This window comes from Podarcis raffonei, chromosome 12 (assembly GCF_027172205.1).
Source record: "Podarcis raffonei isolate rPodRaf1 chromosome 12, rPodRaf1.pri, whole genome shotgun sequence".
Classification (NCBI taxonomy): domain Eukaryota; kingdom Metazoa; phylum Chordata; class Lepidosauria; order Squamata; family Lacertidae; genus Podarcis; species Podarcis raffonei.
Genome location: NC_070613.1, coordinates 22,631,951 through 22,647,573, shown reverse-complemented (window position 1 = coordinate 22,647,573; position 15,623 = coordinate 22,631,951).

Here is a 15,623-nt window from a genome sequence, read left to right as displayed (position 1 = left end):
TGCTTACATTGTTTTTGTAAATCCACTCAGTCAACTAAAATATCTGAAAGCCACAGACCCTCTTGGGTGTTCAGACCAACAGAAAGGGCCCTCTTGGTAGTCCTACCACCCTCAGAAGCTCAGGCAATGGTGATGGATCAGGAGAGGGTATTCTCTATGGCAGCCCCTAAGTGGAACACCTCCCCCAAAGTGTGTCTGGCACTTCAGTATACAGTTTTTCTCATATGCTGAAGACGAACTTCTTTCCACTGACCTTTGACACTTGAGGTGAATACTTTAGAACCCCCCTCCCCCATTCCTGTGATAGTAATTTGCTATAAACTGTTTTTAATGTTGTATTTTAAATGCAGCAGCAGCAAGAGCAGCAACAACAAATCGCAGAAAAACCAAAAGGCAGCAAGATATTAAAAGTTATCTAAAAATAATCATCTCTAAAATTAGCTTGAAAAGGCCTGGATAAATACAAAGCTCTTGGCCTGGTGCTGAAAGGACAACAAGGAAGGTGCCAGATGGAACTCTTTGGGGACAGCATTCCACAATCGAGGTGCCACCACTACGAAGGTCATTTCCCTGGTAGCCAGCTGGCAGGGGGACATACCACAGGCCCTCTGCTGAAGATCTTAGCATACTTGTAGGCACATATGGAGACTGGCAGTCCTTCAATTAGCCTAAGCCCTAAAGGACTTTAAAGGTCAAATGAGAACTTTGACTAGCAGCCAAAGTTAGGCCCAGAAATAACTGGAAGCCAGTTGTTACCTTGCTTGCTCAGCACGCATGTCTATGAACATGTCTACAGCCTACTTCTCAGGGTTAAGGGAATAAGCCCTTCTGGAACATGAATAACTTGTAGCTTAAATGTTACGTGAATAACTGGAGGGGATCTAATTCCTTATTTTACCTCTGTGACCCTGGCTCTACTCCCTCAGAGGAAAAACTGCCCAGAAACTAGCACATCTTCCAAATACAAAGAAGAACAGCATGAGTAACTTCAGATCATTTAGTTTAGGCAGTGGAGATACTCAGAAAACAAGAGACGCATGAACAGAACTTTTCCAGAAATGGAGTTTTATTGAAGAACAACAAGACGCCAATTTTACTGGTTAAATGTGAAGTTTTCCCTAGTGTTAGGAGGGCAGCAATGATGAGATGAGTGGGCTACTTTGGTTTCAAGGAAGGGGACGGGAATAATTGCAGTTTGGAACTGAAAAGATTGTGTGTGGGAGTGTTACCAGAGCTGTCTTTCCTATTGGGTTTACTGGTGCCTTGTGCCAGGGCGCTGGCCTCTCAGGGGTGCCCCAGCAAGTGGGGAAGCCTCCCCTTTCCCTGCACGCCCGCCAGCTGTGCCCCGTCAACCATATGGCTGGCAGGCATGCAGCTTCCTTCCCAAGCCTCCGCGGGAGGAGAGCGATCCCCGCAGAGGCTTGGGGAAAGGTTGACAACGCTGGGAAAGGGGGGGGGCACCGGAGGGATCTTTGAACCACGGTGCCAGATATGCTTAAGACAGCCCTGAGTGTTACTGCCTTCCTTATGGACACAGGGGCAGGGTGTGTGGGCCCTTAACATCGGAGTAAACCCACAAACAAAGTAAGAAGAAGAGACTTCCCTCAGCCACAGCAAGGCCTTACCAAGCTGAGTCCACTGGTAGTGGGAGCAGAGGAAAAGAACAATAAAAACCAGGTATCCGGGGTCAGTGAGTTCATCCCAGCAAAACATTTTCTGGTATCACCTAGTCCAGAGGTGTAATAGTTGGCATCCGGTCAGGAGTTCCTAGGGCTATAACCATTTACATTTGCTGTCCCACCCACTTTTGCCTCTTGCTCTACCCAACATTAGCATGTGGCCTTCGAAAGGTTGCTCAGGAGGGCATTTGCCTGCTGTCTTGTGTTGTAAGGATCAGGCTTCTCAAGGCTACCCTGAGATATCCTGTAGTTTCCCAATGATCCCATGAAGCCAGTTCTTCCTAGCAGTGCTGTGCTGCCATTACCTCTGAATAGGCCCACAAAATTCCCTTTTGGTGCATATGATTGAAATTTGGTTATTGAAACAGAGCTTGACACAAGGGGTTTCCTGATACCGATCCTGTATCCCTACCCCAGCCATGAGCTTGTGTCTTAGATGGCAACTTTAACTTAGATCTTCTTTTTTCCATAGAGTATTAAAAAACAAATTAGCTGTCAGTCAAAATGCCAATGATACCTGGAGCAATATGTTTCCACAAAGGGCTGGCACACGCAGACCTGTTTATTTGGTTAGCCTTTGCACCATCAGACCCATATTTTTATATCCGCGTGATAATGTCAGAAGCAACTCGAGTTCCATAAACAGATCCTGCTTTGGATAAAAAAATACAGACATATTTTATTGGAAATGTGAAAAAATAACAATGACATTTTAGTGAGACCAAACTGTGCAATAACTCATGAAAATTAATACCATGAACCAATTACCTTTTGTCTCTCCCTCTCTCCCTCTCTCTCATCCTCTTTCTGTTTAGCATTATGCTAACGTCCCCCACCAAACATGCAACCCAACAGTAAAAGCGAATAAATGCCTGAAGAGTAATTACCATTTAGAAGCTGTTCTTTTTATATCTAGTGTCAAATGCAATGACAGTAAGCACTCAATAAAAACAAAACGTCTTTGGCATTGCCTTTTTATTTTCTTTTTTTTAAAGAAGAAGAAGAAGAAGAAGAAGAAGAAGAAGAAGAAGAAGAAGAAGAAGAAGAAATGCATCAGTTTGGAATGTTTATTCAAACCAGCTGTAAGATATTACTGTACAGAGTCAGGAAATTAATATAGTATTTGAAAGTACAGTGTCGTAATAAGTTATTCTAGCATGCCTGCAGAATGAGCAGAGATAGATTTGGCAGGCAAAATGCAGTTTGCAAAGGATCAGACTGACAATGGAGTACTCTGGGGCAACTTAGACTTCCCTTCCAGCCAGCTTTGCCCTCCAGAAAATGCTTACCCTCATCCATTCTGGAGAAAAGCTAGTTCAGTCAGCTGGGAAATGCTGGTGAGATTTCAGAAACTGAGGCCCAGTTCATATATCTGAAAAGGCGGCATGTTCTTCCTGTAGGACTCAGCAAGCACCATGTTTGCTGTGCCAAAGCAAGCTACAAAAATATAAAAATGAAATATTAAAATAAGTTAAAACACTAATCAGATGAGGAGTTGTTGAGCACTACTCTGTTGTGCATCTGTGTTACCAATGCAAATTACCAGAGGTGGGTTGGGTTGGGTTGGGTTGGTTGGTTGGTTTGTAGAAAGCAGCTCAGGATGGATCAGGTGACAGAAGGAGCCAATAGAACATTCTTGGATGCAGAAATGTGTCCACTTAGGCCTGGCTGGCTCCTCAGTCTGAGCAACTTGGGTCTCAGACTTAAACTCAACTCTCTTAGTGTCTGTCTGTTTCTGGCCTGCTTTAATTGTCTTACAAGTCTGTGGATAAACCGCAGACCACCCATCTTGACACCTAACTGCTCCTAAGCATTTTTCCCATGTGGGAACTTTCCATGCATCCAGTGTAGAACCACATCATGGATTCCAACCACCCAGTTCCATTACAGTTCCATTTGAGATGGTGACTGCCTGTGTGTTTGCTTGGTTTCCAACTTCTCAACCTGATTGTTTGCGCCCAACTACATGTTTACAAAAATGAATGCTAGAGGCTCCAGCACACACCTCCACATCTAAAGTCATGCAACCCTGAAAATCTGCCAGGGAACTTCATCTCTGTTTGCTTGGATACATATCTTGAGACTTGAATTAGGAATCCTAGAAGCTAACCAGGCTCTGGCACAATCCACACTCTGCCCTGCACCACATTCCTGACACAATTTGTATTGACTGCATTATGTTTTCAAAAGCATCATCTAAGTTGCAATACAAGCTGATTTGGCATCTACGTAATCTGGCTCCACTAAACTTTATAAAACCTCAGCTTCAGAGCATAATCTTCCATCTGAATGATTCGTCTCACCAATGAGCTTCCTGCATGCCTAAGTGCATGTTCCCTCACCACCATCCTTGGAAGTTAACCTTCTGCCTATCCTGAGCTATGTGGACCTGCCTTTGGTCCTTCTGACTGTTGCTTGCTTCTTAAGGATCTTGATCTTTCTCTCAGATGTTGTTATTTGCCTCTAATCACATGAGCAGAAGGCATGGGCTTTCTGTGAAGGTTGAAAATGTACTGCTTTGGGAAAGAGCCCCACTAGACTTTGGCTCTCTATCCATCAGGGAAATGAGGAACACTAATAAGTATTGTCTGAAACACTGAGAATCTATTTACATCATGGTTATCATGAGAGTTTCTGCATCTAGCAGCAAGCACAGATATTATTAGAGGAACAAGCCAGCTATAAAGTCTGTTTATATTTTGGTCACAGGCCTTTAAAATTCTTAATGGCAAGCAGTTCATAGTACTATAATCAATATCTCCAGAGTTCTTTAATAGCTATACAGAAGCAAAGTATGCCTGTGATAAAATGCACTCCCAAGGGAATACAATGCAAAGGTGCAATATAAATATACCCACAGATAAAGGGATGGTATTACAGCAGCACTAGTCCAAAGATGGAGATTTAAAGCCCTGTGCAGTTATGTAAACAATGCCATTACAACAGCTCATCACAGCAAGATGAATGAAGCACAGAATGATAAACAGGAAGCAGAGCCCACTTTGTGCTGGCACGAAGTTCTTCTTTCACCCTGAACTCCTGGCTTTCACCCTGAACTGCCACCACTCATTTGGCTGGGAGAAAAGAAGCAAAAGGGTTGGGGGAAGGGGAAGGGGAAGGTGGGGAGCATCTGACTGACACATTTAATCATTGCCGTTCTGAATTCTGTGCATCCCTGTGGTCAAAGCCCACTTCCTTCTGAAATTACATTAAAGGCCATTGAGACCAGGTAAAAATAGCAACAGTGCAGTCCTGAGTTCAATAGGACTTACTCCCAGGTAAGTGTGCATGGTTGACCAGAACGACATGTAGTACAGTCAGTAGAGCATGAGACTCAATCTCAGGCTTGTGGTTTCCAGCCCCACTCTGGGTGAAAGATTCCTGCATTGCAGAGGGTTGGGCTGGATGACCCTCATGGTCTCTTCCAACTCTACAATTCTATTCTATGATTCCAAGTGCAGTCTGACCACAGATTTGTATAGTAGCATTATGATATTGGCAGATTTATTTGTTTAATCCAAAAGTGCTTGAAATAAAAGATTTGACAGCAGTGCTCAGTAGACTAGCATTTTCTTCCCTGTCTTCTTCTTCAGTTTGGGCTCATATCTCCAAACTTTCTCTTTTGGGCCTCATCTGAAATGAATGGGTGGTGGTGGGTAGCAATGAAATAGATATATGTTTGTTTCTGGTCCTTAGGCTATTACAAAACAAAGCTTTACAGTATAAAGCAATGCAGTACAAGGTAGCAGAAATTGAAACCAAGCAAGCAGAGTTTTTTAAAGATAATTGTAGATGGGGTGTTCTCAAACAGGACTAGAATACTGACCTTTCCATTTAAAAAAATTGAAGATAAAACTGGATCAGTTTGGAAATTTAGCTAGTCCGGGGCTGTGGCTTATCCAGTGATTCTGAAGCAAAAATGTTTTATTTTGTATATTCCAGAGCAGGACAACTCCCACATTTTATGGGATGCATTTTATGGGATGGATTCAAATGCATGCTGGAACATCAGGTTTGCACAATTAAAGTAGAATAAAGCACTTTGTCACCGTACCACAAAAAAAAAATCCACTTTAAAAAAAGGAACAGTCTTTCGGTGGTTAAGATGATGAGGAAATGCACTGAAAATTGTTGGATTAACAAATGAGGAAGAGGAACATGTAAAAGCAACCCCAGAGGTGAAACAGGAAGAATGCAGGATGAATGCTCATTGTCCTTCAACAGCCCCACAAAGAAATGAGAAGGAATCCTTCATAAAGACCAGGTATAATCTAACCTCCAAGTAAGCTTTGTGCAAGCAAATGAGGACCCATGCTCAATAAAGAGGGTTCCTGGAGGAGCCCAGAGATCAGGGGCATCATGTTGTGCGTGGGAGGGGCCCGCAGGATAAAGAGAGAGAACCCAAAGCCAGCCGCAGAAACAAAGAGATGGCGATAAAGGACCACAGGATCTCTCTAAAACAGAAGTATCCTGAGAGTTGTGGCTAAGAAGCAGCTCAGGCTTACCTGCTAGAATAGATCCAGGCACATCTAATAAATATTACCATTTTCTAATACAAATTGTGCTTATTCGGCTTTGTCCCGCTTGTCTCTCATTCGTGTTTTGTGTCTCCTTGCATGTCTATCACCTTTTTTTCCTCCCCCCCCCCCCGCACCAGCCTCCGTCTCCTCCGCTCCCATATTTCCTGTTTCTTTGTCTCTCCCTTCGGCATTCCTCACTTCTTTGTTCTTTGCTCTTGCTCCCTCTTTTCTGCCTGCCCACCTATTCCCTTTTCTATTCCAGCTGCTGTCTCCTTTCTCCTTTCTTTCTGCTTCTCTGTCCTTGCGCACTGCTGATTTGCGTGCTGCATTCACAGCTTCTCTGGAGGAGACCTGAGTATTTTTAGGTTGTTTTTTTTACTGAATGAGCCTTTCCTACCTATAGAAAGCCCGAAGCCTTTGCAGGTCTGCTCAGCTTTAAGCCTTTCCCTTGCTTCTCTCATAATAGCGCAGCACAACTAAATGTGAGCAGGTGAGAGACCCATTTCTGAACATCATTTACCACCAGGCTGTTGCAGACTGGAGACATCTGCACATTTTTGTACCTGGAGGGTTGGTAGCAGTCATTCAAGGTGCCCCTGGTTCCAACATCGTGCAACATTGCACCAAGTGTTTCGCTTTGCTCATTTTGCACCTTCTCAGCTGCAGCTCCAAGGGATCTCCTCCAACAATGGTTTGGACCATGAACTGAGTGGGGGATGTGGATGAGAATGCAAGAAGAGTCCTACAAGCTCACGATAGCTGTATGTGTCTTCTGGTATCTAAGGCAGTATGCTGTGGGACAGAGCAGGAGCTATTATTATATATTATATTATATTATATTATATTATATTATATTATATTATATTATATTATATTATATTATATTACATTGCACTCATGTCCTGCTTCTGGACTTCCCATGGGCATCTGGCTCTCCATTCTGGGAACAGAAAACTGGACTTGATTGTCCAGCAGGACTCTTCTCATTTGTCAAATTTGCATCCTTTATACAGGTTGCAGAATTCTGTGTTTCATTAATATATTCTAAAGTGTATCTTGCCTTATTGCTTGAGCCTCAAGGTGACCAACTACAGTAAATATGCAAAGGAAAAGTAACCCTACAAAATCGCCTAAAGCTGCAGGGGAAATGGAAATATTTTAAATATATATATGCAGCCCTGTTTTGCTTATTTAAGATACTTGCGCTAGATATTTGTGAAACAAAACAGCAGCTCTATGTAGCAAATGGTCTTTGGATCACAGCCATAGCCTATTCACCACAAGCTCTCCTGCTCTCAGATCCACCCATTGTGTGCAGCCTATTTCTGAAATGTTGCAAATAGTGCTCTAAAATCCAGCCACATTTGTAGCTCATACGCTGAAACAATTGCACAATCAGTCATCGATCTTTAGCTAAATGTAGTGACATTTGCTAAAAGTCACTCTTAGTGTACCTGCTGGGGGACAAAGGAAGAAGAAAAACAGCAACTATTTGAGGTTGTATCAGTTGTGAAATCTGTGGCCTGTAGGTGCCCTGCCAGAGCCATCTAATTTGTTCTGTTTCCAACAGCAAACAGCCTGCTGCTTCTGGGAAGCTCACAAGCAAGACTTGGACGCAATAGTTCTCCTATGTTGCCTATCCTCAATGCTGGGGTTTTTGAGAGATTCTGCATCCAACATGACTAGCATGAGACATTTTGCCACCTGAGACAGCCAAGATCCCTGCTCCAAATTCTATGTGCAGAAGCCATGACCAAACAAAACAATTGCATCTTCCTTCAGCGCTGGTGATGGGACAGTGTCCTTGGTCACAGCCAGTGGCGTAGCGTGGGGGGTGCAGGGGGGGCCGGCCGCACCGGGCGCAACATCTGGGGGTTAGGGTTAGGGGGCGCAAATCCACGGGTTAGGGGGTGCAAATCCACGGGCTAGGGAGCGCAAATTACTTGCCTTGCCCCGGGTGCTGACAACCCACGCTACGCCACTGGTCACAGCAAGTAAATTTAGGGTCACAGCATGGTCACAGGGCACACACATAGCTCGGTCTTCCAACTCCTTGCCACAGCTCTGCAACTCCTAGTATCTGCAGCCTGAGATGGCTGCTTCATGCTGCCTAATGATAGGGCCGGCCTTAGACCTCCATACAAGACAGTTTGGCTAATGTGACGAATAGCAAATGACAGTCTAATCTCAACAAATTTGTCTAATTCTTCTTCAAGCCATCTAATAGAGCAATCTAATTGCCACCATCCATCCACTGTGCTGTAGGGGGTTTGTAGGTGTCCCTCTACCCAGCCCTGCCTGGCCCCAGCAAGGAGTGCTCCAATGCACCTGCTCAAATGGTGGGTGGAAGCTGAGCTTGGTGGCATTTCTGCTGGCAGTATCTGGTGGGAGCCCATGAAATGAGACATTTCAGGGAGGGGGCTGGGCCGAACCAGAGCAGTGTCCACTAGGTCCTGAGCCATCAGTGCTGCTGTCATGAGATGTCAATGGACCTGAGTCAGGCCTCTTCACTGCACCAGCAAATATGCCTCCCTACCTTCCCCCCCCCCAAGCAACACAAACAGGAGGGCTGGAGATGCAGTGATGGCTAGAATGCTCCATCCAGCCCCTCGGCTGCTAGCCAGGAGTTGAAAGGACTACAAGCTTGGGCTTCAGCTCCAATTCTCCACACCCATTGTTCATGTATTTTTATTATTATTTTGCAAACAGCATTAGGATAAAGAAGGAAAGGAAGTCATAGAGCAGGCACCCCCAAACTTGGCCCTCCAGATGTTTTGGGACTACAACTCCCATCATCCCTAGCTAACAGGACCAGTGGTCAGGGATGATGGGAATTGTAGTCCCAAAACATCTGGAGGGCCGAGTTTGGGGGTGCTTGGCATAGAGTATTGTATCTTCTTAAAAAACCAAACAAAAACAAAACCCTGTTATCTTGGTATAGCAAAAGTTCTATAGAAGGCACCATTACATACTGAAAACGGGTGTTTTCATTGCTGTTCTGCACTAAGCTGGAAATGGAATCACAACTCATAAATCCAAACGGCATCCTATAGACACTCCCAGCCTCAAATGCTGATGGGGGTAAATTTTCAGTTCTTTGCATTTTAAAAGCTTCCTTAATGTCGACAATAATTTAAGGAGGAAACAGACTCAAAGGCATCATGTTATGAGAAGCAAGAGAGATAAATTTGCAGACACATGGAACCGCATTTTGCATTACATAACTGGGCAGAGATGTGTTGTAACACATCCAGCCACTCAGAAAACTTTCTGGCTGGACGTACTACCTAGGCATCTCCTCAGTTAAGTCATTCCTAACAAGCTTCGGAATAGTGATATTGTTTGCATGTGACCCACTAAGCATGTAGCTTTTCTTATGTAATCAGACAATTGCTGTGCACTACTATAATGTTATGGTTGTATTGTTATTTTGGTGTTTTCCATGTGTAATATAACACCGAGATCTGTATCTGGAAAAATTACTGCAAATAAACAATAAATATATATATTGCAGGTGGGAGGAGACTGAAGAAACTGAGAAATATAAGCCTAAAGGGCACTTGGGCACTTGGAACAAGTTTTGCTGTTCCCCAGATCCTGTCCCTATTTAAAAACAAGTGATATTTTAAAGGTTTCTGGAATAAAGATAATAGTTCTCTGGAGTAAAGAACACAGATAATTTATCTTTCAGCAATTATTTTAAATATGCCTTGCAGATCCAGTGAGAGACACATATATTGTTTGCAATAATGATATCAGTCATCAAGATGACCAGCACCAAATAAAATATATTGAAAAGTCCACAGTTTTAATCCAAGGAAAGCAAATGATCATGAACAATCATCATAATTCTGAGGGGGGGGGAAGACACGAAAAAAATATTAGGCAACGGAAACACAAAAGTATAAAGCAAATAGAATATAATGGAACAAATTTAATGCAACCGAATAAATTAATCCATAGATCTGATCTTATTTGCAATTGAATCATATGTTTTCCAACAACAATTTGAACTGTTCATGTACTTCAGGTCACCAAGAGAAACTATCATTACATACACACATAGAGGTTGAATATCTGTCTCATGTATTAGAGTAACATAATAGAATGCATTCATCAATGCATATATATTTCGAATCGCCCAAGGACAATATTTGGAATCATGGAAATAATCACAATAAAAAAGATGCAGAGCTAAATATATGTGTGTGTGATAAATTAATTGTTCACCGTGCCCAGTCATGATGTTGTTCAACATTGTCTTGAAACAAAATACTTAGATTTTAAACATGTGAAGGCAAAATAATGATCTTAACATGAATCTGCTGGGTTCAGCAGGATACCTCAATAACTGTGTGAAATTAGTCAAACCAAAAATACTCATATATTTTACCAAAGGGTAGTTGAGTTAGCCTTTTGCAGCAAAAACAAAAGATATTCTTGTGGCACCTTAAACAATAACTATATTTATTATGGCATATAAACCTTTGTGGACTTCCTTCTACTTCATCAGACATTTTAGTAGCATACATCAGAAAAGGTGCTTATTTGCTAATCTTTTACATTGCGGTGCAGTAGATAGGAACAAATATGTGAAAATATATAACAGCAGATGAAGATGTTGCTTTAAGAATCTAGTCTTTTTGCAGCACTGATAATAGCTAAGTTCACTTCCTAAATCCTTAGAATACTTCTCAAAATGACTGTTTTACAAAACAGAAAACTAAGGGAAATTGTGCAAATAATAAAGTTTCTACTGTCCTCCAAAATTCTTGCAATATTTATTTTTTATTATTTATGGATTTCCCCCCCAGTTTTATATTTACAGATCATATTTTCATCCTTATACAATAATTCCCATAGACTTCCCCAGTTCAGATACATCTTGTTTAGCTACATATCCATTAATTTATCCACCCTATTTCCCCCCTTTCCCAATCATTGTTGTTATCAGCTGCTGATCATCAGGTTCCCCCTACCTGAAAGTTAAATTTAACATCATATCTTTGTAGATTAAGCTTTTCCACTCACTCATTACCTGTCTGAGTTCTTGCAATATTTCATCACTATTGTTGAAAGATGTCTTGACCGCTCCGCTTCTAGGAATTATAAATCCTGCAATTCTGTATTTTTACCCTTATTACCCATTTGTAATGCTTTAGGTACAAAGGAATAGAAGAAGTCAGAATGCATTTTCCTTCAGTGATCATCTTAGGTTGTAATCATTATTTTGACATATTACTGCCAATTCTGCAGCCGCAGCTCAGTCACCAGGCAGGGATATGTTTTTTTTTTTGATACAGTGGTGGGTTTATGCAAACGTGAATATTCCATACAAAAAAATGAAGTTTATGTGCAGATAAAGAATCTCAAATAATCATTTTTTTACAGTATTTAAGGGGGGGCAGAGAGAATGTGATGATTAAGTGAAAGCACAATCCACCAGAACATTCTCATCTATCTCTCTCTCTCACACACACACACGCAGTGCCCTTGCACCAATTCCATTCATTTGCATTGAATTTGCACAGCAAAATGTCTTCATAGATTGTGCCTACACACTTTTTTTCATGTTCATTACACATGGTTAATGCTGTTAGGTAGAGCACAATTGTGTTCACATTTCTTCCAGTGTTATTTCTACGAGTTGCAATAGATACTTTGATTTGAGTAATTTCTTAACAGAAATGCATTCTCTCACCCACTTTGCCTCCATAAATATCTCTGTATGTAGTGTCTTTATCTTATCAGACATCTACTGGAGGTAATCAAGTAAGCCCAGAATAAAATAAAACATGCAAGGGAACTGATATTTTAAGGGGTATAGGCAATTTGCAGTTCAGATTCCACGTGGGTTTTTGTTTAATAATTACCATTTAATAGCAGGCTGAACTGCAAACAGCATTTTGTGCTTGGTGACTTTGGCCATGTGAAAGCCAGCAATCTACATCTATGTGAGACTCCTCTCAAGGCTACTTGTGCATCTGTTCCCTAATATCTAGTTGCTATTTCACAAATTCTCACTCTTCACATTTCTGCTGTACAAATTGGGCTGATGTGAAGCAGATTTCTTCAAACAAATCTATTTATTTTTTGTCGTCTTTAGTGGAAAACATTAGGCTTTAAAAATAATACTAAAAGCATCTTACTTGAGTGGGAAATTGTATCTGTTCACAAATAATCCTGTATATTGCAGGCAGGACCTGGGTTGTGTGATTGCCATTAAATTAAAGCAGTTCTTTTTATAGATAAAAGGTACCTGAGACTTAGGACTTCTTCATGCAACATTGTTAGCCATCCTATTACTACAGGCTAGCCCAAGGCATTTTGCTGCCCTAGACAGAGTTACAAATGCTGCTCTCGCTCCTAAATTAGGATACATGCTATTCACAAGGCCAACCCATTTATTCTGGCACCTCAGACAGAAAATCCCGTACCCCTCCCTGTCTCCCCTCAGCTCTCTGACAGCAAAATGCAACAATTATGTGTTAAATAACAAAACATTTGCTGCTGTTTATGATACACAAAATTTGCTGCCTGAGGCCACTGCCTCTCTCTGTTTAATGGTAGAGACGGCCCCTTCTCACTACTGCTAGGCCATAAAGTGTGGAATTCCCATTTACATAACCAACAATCAAAAATAAAATAAGTTTTGAGAAAGCATCTATACACTTTTCATCAGGCGAGTGTATTGCACTGAAAAACGTAGCATTTTCCATCGGATGATGCATAATAATTGAGGTTCTGATCTTCCTGTCCCTGTTCTCCCCGGCATTACACACATCTAAATGTTTGGTTAGAATTCTTGCATTGATGCTGCTTTGAAACATAAACCATTTTACATTATACCTCACCTAAGTTAATTCATGTATTCTTTATTTAAAATATATGCAGGCCACCTTTTAGGGTCAAACCTAAACGGTGGCTTCCAACATATAAAAGCAATGAAAGTTTAAAGCCTCAATGCATCATAAAATACAACTGATATAAAAAACCCCAGTGACAATACAGAATTATTTTTCAGTTCTATGGTCCTTTGAAAAGCATCTTCGCTAACTGTGCACTCTTGAATATTGACCAAAGAAGACTGGAGAAAGCCTTGCTACATTTCCTGGATCACTCCTTCTGTGACTTGCTAAAAAAGCTGACTAGAACCAGAGTTAAGGAAAACAAGTTTCTGGTTGTTATACAAACACAAATTATTTTACCAGCTTGGCCTTACGCTAAATCACATTTTAGTACCATGGCAAACACTCAGGTCACAAACATGTTGCTCTGTTTCCTCTAAGATTTGTCTGCTAAATGTTATATTCAAAACCCCCTCCTATATGCACACTCCTAGTATTTAGGGAAAGATGGTATGGCTGTTTGCCATAACCGTCAGAATGCAGAAGAGTTCTGCATACCTTTCCAAAGTTTTATCTCGGCAGCAATGAAGTATGAATGCAAAACACCAGATGGTCTTAAAACATTGACAACTGTCAAGTCTTCTCTCAGTAAAACTCAGTAGCCAAAAACCTACATGTAGGGAATATATTACAGTATGGCAATGTTTCACCACTAATTCAGAAACTTTTATACATGTGGAGAATATTTAGGTAGGGATTATTTTCAGAGTTGCATTCTACTTGCAAATAAAAATGGTCATTGCCCTGACAATATATTCTGTGGATTATTCAATATTTGTCTCATTGTGGCAATTGACATGAATGAGGAATGTGCATTCAAAAGATACGGTTAAATGCAGATATAGAAGAGATAGAAATTAAGAAGAAACATTGTTCTTATTAAATCTGGCTTCTCTGCCTGCTGTAAACTTAAATTTTGTATAAAACTTTTGTATAAAACAGTGGTGTTAATGTATTATGCATTTCTCTCCTGTCAACTAAAGTCAGGTGTCGTTTACAGGCCTCACCACTACTGTTCTGTAAATGCAAAAGTGCTTTATATTTTTTTTAATTAAGAAAGTGCTAAATGGGAGCGAGAAATTTACATAACCAAGGTAGCAGAGACTCAACAACTGGGGACACTACATAATAAACTTAAGATTGTGCTGATTAGCAAAAAAATGTATATTTAAAATGTACACACAAAAATTTTATCTATTGTTCTGTGAGCTGCGTTACATCATTCAGTAAATGTGATTTGTATTTTTGCATATACAGTACACATAAGTTCCCAAATGTCCCAGCAAGCCCCAATTCAAAGGACTATTAAAATATGTGAAAGGGGAAATCTCAGCACTGCCTTCTATTAGACACTGACTGAATTTCTGGCTGCTATCTTGTGGGAACCACACCTTCTGAACAGTTAAAATGTCCTGTTTCAGATCTTTCAAGGAATCTTAGAATCCATCTGTACCTGTTTCATCTTTCTGTTAACAGAACTACTGCAGCAGTTTTGATGCCTGTGCCAGTGAATGAAGCCCAAATATATTAACTAGATATTGCATTTTAATAGTGTCCAGTACTTCTAATTAAAACTACTTATTTTAAAGACCTCAGCTTTATACTCTTGTCTCTGTCTCTCTGATTTGAACAGACCTCTGTTGCCTGGCATTGATCTTAAAATAAATCTTTTAACCACTGAAGTTTTTAAAGTGCGTCATTTCCCAGGAAAGCATATTTTTTTAGCATTTATCGAAAGGATTAAAAATCAAACAGCTAAACAGAATGATTTAAAAGGCCCTAACTCATATATGCCCTTCCAGCATATTTTCACTCTTGTTCAAGCAGATGGACTTCTTCAGAGTAGGACATGTAGAGCAAATAGATCTAGATGGGAACTTCATTGATAAAGAGAAATAAAATATGAAGCCATCAAAGTGAAAAAACAAACAAACTTAAAAGTTTAAAAAGCATGTATCTTGCATGCATTTTCTGCACTGGTATTCCACTTAATTGCAAAATAGTTGTATTGTAGGAAATCCCCATTACGTATAGTGGCAGATTTATTTATTTTAATGAACGCTGCATTCTATACTTGATACACATTTCTTAGTGCCAACCCTCACCCCCCCCCATCTAAAAAGAGCAACAAATAATAATCTTATCCATGGATGTATTTAGTTTCTTAAACTATATTAAAGGAAAGAGTAAATGCAGAACATTTTCTGGGCCATTTTATTTGTTCATAGGCTGTGGTGTTTGGGGTTTTTGTTTTGTTTAGCTATGCTTGAAGTCACTAGGACAGCGGCACACAACAAGGTCTATTTTTCATGCTTTCCTTTTTACAAGTAAAAGAGAGAGAGAAAGAGAAAGGGAATTCCTACCAAAGAGGAGAGGCTATACAACGTTCCATCAGTCAAATTAAACTGCTTTTGACATCACTAAGAGTTTTGCAGAAAATGCAAAATCCTCTTTTTCCCCTCTCCCTTAATTCTGTTCCAGGTTTTGTTTTGTTGTTTAAGTAAATACATTTTTAG